Consider the following 8,523-nt stretch of genomic DNA (forward strand, 5'->3'; position numbering starts at 1 on the left):
CAAAATACAACATGGTTTTACAAAAGGTAGATCGTGCCAAACCAACCTGATCTCCTTCTTTGAGATGGTAACAGATTTTTTAGACAAAGGAAAACGCAGTGGATCTAATTTACCTCGATTTCAGTAAGGCACTTGATACGGTTCCACGAAGTTATTCGTTAAATTGGAAAGATGGGGATCAAGATGAAAATTGAAAGGTGGATAAGGAACTGGTTAAAGGAGACTACACCAGGTCATACTGAAAGGTGAACTGTCAGGCTGGAAGGAGGTTACTAGTGGAGTTCCTCAGGGATCAGTTTTGGGACCAATCTTATTTAATCTTTTATTACTGACTTTGGAACAAAGTGGGAATGTGCTAATAAAGCTGGGAGGTATTGCTAACACAGAGAAGGACCAGGATATCACACAGGAAGATCTGGATGACCCTGTAAACTGGAGTAATAGTAATAGGATGAAATTTAACAGTGAAAAGTGCAAGGTCATGCATTTAGGGATCAAGAACAAGAATTTTGGTTATAAATTGGGGACGCATCATTTGGAAGTAACAGAGGAGGAGAAGGACCTTGAAGTATTGGTTGATCACAAGATGACTATGAGCTGCCAATGTGATATGGCCATGAAAAAGCTAATGCGGTTTTAGGATGCATCAGGTGAGATATGTCCAGTAAAGATAAGGAGGGTTAGTACCGTTATACAAGGCACTGGTGAGACCTCATCTGGAATATTTTGTGCAGTTCTGGTCTCCCATGTTTAAGAAGGATGAATTCAAACTAGAACAGGGACAGAGAAAGGCTACTAGGATGATCCAAGAAATGGAAAACCTGTCTTATGTAAGTAGACTCAAAGAGCTTGGCTTGTTTAGCCTAATCAAAAGAAGGCTGAGGAGATCTGATTGCTCTTTATAAATATATCAGAAGGATAAATATCAGGAGGAGAGGAATTATTTAAGCTTCGTACCAATGTGGACACAAGAACAAATGGATATAAACTGGACACTAGGACGTTTAGAGTTGAAATTAGACGAAGGTTTCTAACCATTAGAGGAGTGAAATTCTGGAACAGCCTTCCAAGGGAGTAAGCGGGAGCAAAAGACATATCTGGCTTCAAGACTAAGCTTGATAAGTTTATGGAGGAACAGTATGATGGGATAGCCTAATTTTGGCAATTAATTTGGCAATTGATCTTTGATTATTAGCAGGTAAATATGCCCAGTGGTCTGTGATGTGATGTTAGATGGGGTGGGATCTGAGTTACTACAGAGAATTCTTTCCTGGGTGTCTGGCTGGTGAGTCTGGCCCACATGCTCAGGGTTTAACTGATTGCCATATTTGGGGTCAGGAAGGATTTTCCTCCAGGGCAGATTGGCAGAGGCCCTGGAGGTTTTTCTCCTTCCTCTGCAGCATGGGGCATGGGTCACTTGCTGGAGGATTCTCTCACCTGGAGGTCTTTAAACCACCATATGAGGACTTCAGTAACTCAGACACAGGTTAGGGGTTTGTTACAGGAGTGGGTGGGTGAGATTCTGTGGCCTGCGTTGTGCAGGAGGTCAGGCTAGATGATCAGAATGGCCCCTTCTGACCTTAAAGTCTATGAGTCTAAGAGAACTGGGGCTGGCTGAGCAGGGAGATTGGGACAAGGAGCCTTAATTCCAGCATATACGAATTTTTGAGTGCTTTTGCGTGTAATCCATATATGCACGCGCACACACCCCCTGCTCTAGGCATCCAGGCCTTTCAAGAAATAATCAAATATTTGGGATGAGCATTGAAGTGGGAAGATTGACCTCATTCCCATTTACCAAGTTAATGAGCACTTGGCATGAGATCACAGATTTGATCATACCAACAATTTTAAGTTTACCATTATGCCCAGATCTTTGTTATGTGCCAAGCTTTATTCATTTTATTTACATTGATGACCTTGTCTTCACTATATTCATGGCAGATATAAAGGAGGTATGAATAACACGGCATATCTTCAAACTCACTTGGAGAGATAAATACATTATGTGGATTTCCCAGGCCCTGCACATTCAGATACATTTTGACGATCAGTTACCTTTGGTGATTTGCTGCCACCAGCTGTCGGTTTAGAGATCTTGGCAAAATTAGCTGACCTGCCTTTTTGTAAACGTTGGCCATATGGTGACAAATTTTGGCTTTGAGCAGCAAGACGGGCACTGGTCTTTAGGTTTAGCGCTGTTCTGCGCAAAACACAGGGTTAGTTTTCCCAGTAGGAATATCAGCAAAGCCTGAAAAATAAACAACAGCCATTAACCACAGTTGATTAAATTACTTTATTGTTCCAATCAATCTGATCTTGCTCAATTCAAGATGGAGATGACAGCGGGTAATAATTTAGAAAGTAAAATGGCATTTACTCACTGAATAACAGAATGGGGAATTATTAGGACTATCTTGCGTTCTAGAATTTTATAGGTGAACTCAGGCAAGGGTGTGGATCTGTGTAACAGCAACTCTACTAAAATGGCAAAAAGAGTTTTCCCCAAGCAAATGTTCTCTTTTTCCTTTAAAGGGACACCATTAACTGGAAAATCATTTCCATCTGAAAACGATGTCTCTCCTTTTGTTCTAAATAGAGCCGGCCATAGGGAGACAATTCTGTTTTGACCCCTTTCGAGTTTCACAATTTGTTTTATTCTAGATTGGAATGAAAACATAAGCCTTTCAAATACTTTCATAAAATGAAATTGAATCAAAAACATCAGGCTTTCAATTTGGGTCTCCTCCTGCTCAGCAAAAACTTTGTCGAATCAATACATCTCCGTAATACATTTCGGTTTGACAATGCAGCACATTTCAATGAAAAAACATTTAGTTAAAAATGTTTAAGCAAAAATTTCCCCCTTCCTATCAACCAGAAGAAAAGGTGTTTTATAATGGGAATGGCTGGGCCTAGAATCCCTCTCTTGCAACCTATATGAGGCTGGATTTGGCCAATGATGTCAAGTTTTACAATGCTTCCAAGTCACACCTATGACAACACGATTATTTAGATAAGCGTGCGCGCACACACTCCCCACAATGTGGACCATTCTCCTCTAAAGAAGTAACAATTACCTTTCTGACCACCTCTGGGAGTCCATCTGGCTCATCTCTGGCTCGTTGTCCTGGGTCAGTGAATGTAGGTAGATGGCAACCTCATCAGCACCTGACCAGGAAAGAGTCATTACCTGTACAAATAACTAAGGAGACTCTGGAAATATGTGTTTAGAATGCAATGATCTCAATCATTCATTTGTTAATTAAGTACATAAGACGTGTGCTTGTGCAACCACAGTCAACTATAGCAGAGCTTCAGAAACTATACTGATTTATGAGGATCTGGCCCTCATCTGAATCAAATGTAATAATGGAGGTTTTGAAAACATGTGTTCTAAATAAATGCATTAAGGTTAGAAACAGGATCACGATTAAGGCTATGTTTTAGTCGTGGGTATTTTTAGTAAAGTCATGGACAGGTCACGGGCAATAAACAAAAGTCAGGGCCCCGTGACCCCTCCATGACTTTTACTAAAAATAACTGGGACTAAATCTTACCGCCTGGGAGAGGACGCTCCTGAAGACTGCTGGGAGTGGAGAGAGAGGCAGGGCAATGATGGTGCTGGGAAGGGGGTGGCTCAGGGCCCCACCACCACGAGTCCCAGACTGCTGCTCAGGGACCGTGCCTGGGGCTGACTGAGCAACGGCCAGTGCGGCTGGCTCCTGGGCTTCCCCAGCTGCTGGGATCCTGGGATCAGCTGCACCAGCACTGCAAAATTCACAGAGTCACAGAAACCGTGACTTCCACGAATGATTTGCAGCCTTACAATCATTCTAGTATAGCATTTCCTTCTTCAACTACATACTTGGCTTGTGCTCCTTTAATGAGGCATTATGGTCAACAATTTGTTTCAGCAACATTTCTTTTTCCTTCCCCAGCTGCTTACAGGATTGCATCCATGTCTTCAGTTTACTGTCAGCGAATCCATTTGCTTCTTCAGTTGATCTAAAGCCTTCAGATTGTCTAACTATAAAATAAAAAAAAATTTTAGTTGCTAATAGGAAAATTCATTCTTCTGTCTAAGCATTATACTCTCACTATTGGCATCTCACCTACCATTAAAGTTCAGTGCAACTAAAAATCCAAACAAAAGTTATAATATGAAGTTGTACAGTAGAGTTCACTTATTAATATACAATTGAATTATAGCAGCTTCTAATTCAAACAGATAAACATTAAATCATGTTTAGTGGAACGCTACGTGTGTAGATTTCCTTGATAGAGAAATCATAATCTAAATATAATATTCAAAATAACCAAATGGCAGAACCCAGCCGAAAAGCATGTGGTCCAGGCATGTTTGTCCACCTTATGTGCATTGGGGTGCCAAAATAAATGGATGGTAGATATCTGGCAGCCTTATAAATCACACTTCAGGATAATGTAAATATCCAAGCACAGTGCTCCATCAGCTGGGCATGGAGTGAGTACTGTAACTCAATGCCTGCTTGCCACAATACTGGCTCCACACTGTGCTACATGAGTGCTTTTTGATGTGTTTATTTCTGAAGCGAGCATAGAACTACAGTCCCTCATTCACCATAAATGGAAGTAGAAAAGATTGCAGACTAGAAAATGCAGAGGAATTGATAAGAAAAATTCACCTAGATGGACAGGTTTAAAACTTTTCCCCTTCTGTGGCAGTAAACACCCAACCTATGCGTGTTACAAATAAAACTTCATATAGTCATTACCAGAATTTCTCTTTGCATTGGCACATGGAATTGTTCACATGCCTATCTAAATTATTAGCAAGAATAGTGCTGTCATAAGAAGAATCACTTCATTAATAATTTAGATGGAAATTCTGCATACATCAGAACAGATATGCTCTCCCAAGTCGAGTGTGACATAAGGAGGTAGTAGAAGCAGTTTAAAGATAATAGGGGGCATGTCTGCCTGGGAAGTTTCAGAAGATATTAATGTGTTCATTAACACGATGTTACAACATGCAGTGTAGACACTGCCCTGTTATGTTTAATATCACATCAGTCAATTACTTGGTCAACCTTAAATTGGCCAGAGTGAAAAGACATGTTTAAACACGGTCTCATTTTGATAGAGACCCTGGCAAGTAAGGTATTCATTTCCTTTGCACCATAAGTGCCAAAACTTTACCCAGAACAATGAATGAAAGTTCCTGATTGAATTCTGCCTGGATGCAAATGTATCAGTCAGGCTAAAAAGTGTTTTTTAATTTATAAGGAGGTGGGGTGCACTCAGGAGGCTTGCTATGTGAAGAGGTCAACAGGACAAAGGATTTGAGAATCCATGGGCTAAAGGATAATCTCTGCTGAACTACACTTTCCTTTTGATATCAGGCTGTATCAAACTGCTTAGGCAGCTCAGGTACAGATGAAATAGGAGTATGCGTCAAGAGATCTATTTTTCTGCTGGTATAGTGGAGTTCCTGCAGCTATCAATCAATCATGTCAAAAATTCCCAGAACTTCTGGCTAGTGAAGAGAACTAGAAGGATGGATTTCAGCTCTTTCTCTTCCCTTTATGCGAAATGTCTTGTAAAGCAGCGGATTCTTCTCGACATCTGACATTATTTCCATGGCCTCTGAGAAGGAAGTTCCTGACCTCTGGTTACTCACTTATGTTGAAAGGGATATAAACATTCATACTTCAGGCACAAGCCAACCTCTAACAGGAGATAGGAAGAAATTTCCCTTGTGGGTTAGTTATTCCATAACTGCCCTCTACAAGGTTTCTTGAACCTTCCTCTGAAGCAACTGCTACTGGCCACCGTCAGATGACATACAGAGACTCAATGGACCACTAGTTTGAACCCATCTGTCCATTTCCTATGTTTTGTTCCAACACTTTACTGAATTCTGTAAAGTAAACTAAAGGACGTGTACCTGACATACTGAGAAAAACGGTACAGCACAAGGTGTGCGGTTCCAGAAAGCTGGGCGCTCTTTTTCTGTGACACCCACCATAACCTGGCGGCATCTTGTCTTCCAGGTATGCTCTTCACCAAGTGAGGTGTGTTCCTGTAGCAATCATACAAGGGCCAAAGTGAAAACTGGGTTGGCTTAAGAGTATGTTCCTTGTGCTTACCTGCCCCAAAGAGGAGCATTTGGACAGGATCTGAGAATGACGTGTCCACAAATGGAATTTCTGGAGACTACATTGATGAAATCCCACTCAGAGGACATTACCAATGCATGGCATCAGCAAACCTGGTCACTGGGAAAACTAGCTCCGGGGTGACTGCTGCCAGGGATACAATTGATGAGATGAAGTTTTGGGTCTTTGTAAATCTTTTATCATAGTGGTAAATTTACAGAGTCCAGGCCATGCCTATTTTAACCTGGTTGAACAATGTCCCTGCACTGGATTCAGAATATTCTGATTTTGAACTCCAGCGGGGTTGGAATCCTTTCTAGCAGCTGACCCAGAGTTGGGAATGGATCTGTTTCGCTGGTCAGGGCACAAACAGTGATGTTGTCTGTAAATGGACAGGGTTGTGTAACTTGAGACCTCAGCCTTGCTGTGATACTACCAGCCATTTAAACCTCTCAACACAGAGGATTAAGGTCAAAACGAAAGAGTCTTGTATAGGAATTGTAAACTCTTCACACACAAATGCTCATTTGTCTTTGTGATGCTGAAGATTTAATTGTTTAGGGAAGAAAAAGATTTAGGTCATCTATGTGAGCTTCTGCTTCATACTCTCCCCTCTGCATGCTAAAATAAATTTGTTAGTCTTTAGAGGTGCTTTCAAGTACTCCTGTTCACTGGATTACAGACTGCTGGCTGCTACTCTGAAACCATTCCCTTCATGAATACCTTTGGTGTTGGCAGTGACCAATGGATTACTATGCCCGGCTTTGACAAGGAGGTTGAGCTTCTGTTGTCTCAGCTACTAATTTCACTGGTTCCCCAAATAGCCTTGCACTTATGAAAGTGGATGCACGGGGTATGGATGATTTTTTCACGTTCATGAGTGTAAACTGTTTCCTTATGTGAAGAGTAAGAATGCTTTGCTACAAATCACATCAAGATAGAGAAAAATTGCCATGAAAGAATATCTTACACAACACCTCAAAAGGATTTGACAAGAATGTAACCAGAGAACTCTCACAATCAAATTGAGGATCATACCCTAGAGACGATGGCCCACTTGCTTGCCACCAACTAGATTTTCCTTACTAAGTCTAAGAAATGGCCACAGTTGGAGTTTTGAAATTTGCTGTAGTGTCCTCAATCTTCTTGGTCAATGGAATCTTTTGGAAGGAACCCCCTTCTGGAGGCATGGCCATGTCTCTCAGAGTAGGACTACTGCTGCACTTGAGTTCCCCAAGCTTACATTTTCCTTATCTTTCATATATAACATTTTAGTTTAACATCTAGATTTAACCGGAAATGAATGAGAATTCTTATGTGCTGCCTCTCTTCTGGGTGTCACACACACTGGCTAAAGTGCTCTTTGATCTGTTTTAGTTACATATGTATATGCTGTACATTTGCAAGCCTATGGAGGGAGAGGGAGACTCCCAAACTCCTTTGCCTTTCCTTGGTAAAGCCTGAGTCCTTGACCTGATAAACAGACAGGGACAATTCCCACTCCATTGTGACCTAAAATTTGGGTCCCCCTTCCTGCTTGAAAGGGTCCCAGGCTGAAAACAGAGATGAACAAACTACATTACCCTGCCACCTGAGAATGGGCTTCACAGAAATAACACATCTCTCTGCACACCCCAGATATACTCAGGGGAGAGAAGGGAGGCAACGAGTCTGATACAGAGCACTCCAGGAGACCCGTATATAGGAGAAAACAACAGCAAACACATCCTAAGGAATGCCTACGTCAAGACCTACCTGCCCTATCGGCGTAATGTAGCGATCGATTTTATCGAGGATTGATATATCGTGGCTCATCTAGACACGATATATCGATCCTATACGCTCTCCCATCAATTCAAGAACTCCACCGGGCGAGCGGCGGTAGCCGGAAGGTCAGACAGGGAGCCGTGGACATCGATCCCGTGCCGTGAGCACAGAAGGTAAATAGATCTAAGATAACTTCGACTTCAGCTACGCTATTCACGTTGCTGAAGTTGCGTATCTTAGATCGACACTCCCCACAGTGTAGACCATGCCCTAAAAGGGTGGAAGGCAAGAGAAAAGATTTAAAGACTGATGTTTACTTGCAGCCTACTCATTAATTGCATCGTGTACTTCTTTGCAAGGGATGTAATTCTTTTTGCCTTTTTGGGACCCAGCGCATACGGAGGTTTCAGAAGTATTATTCCTGGAGCCAGAGCTATGTCAGGTTTTCTCATCTCCTTGAGAATCCTCATGGTTGTACTGAGAAGAGAGGATTCTCTCCAGAACTTATGAGTTGCCTGAGTACTTAGCTTGGATTCATAGAGATTCAGTGTTTTCTTTTGTTGTTCTCTTAATAAATTCTTTCCCTTTTCTTTGGACTTGATTTAATTCCTTCCCT

Source organism: Mauremys reevesii, linkage group 3, assembly GCF_016161935.1.
Source record: "Mauremys reevesii isolate NIE-2019 linkage group 3, ASM1616193v1, whole genome shotgun sequence".
NCBI classification, from domain to species: domain Eukaryota; kingdom Metazoa; phylum Chordata; order Testudines; family Geoemydidae; genus Mauremys; species Mauremys reevesii.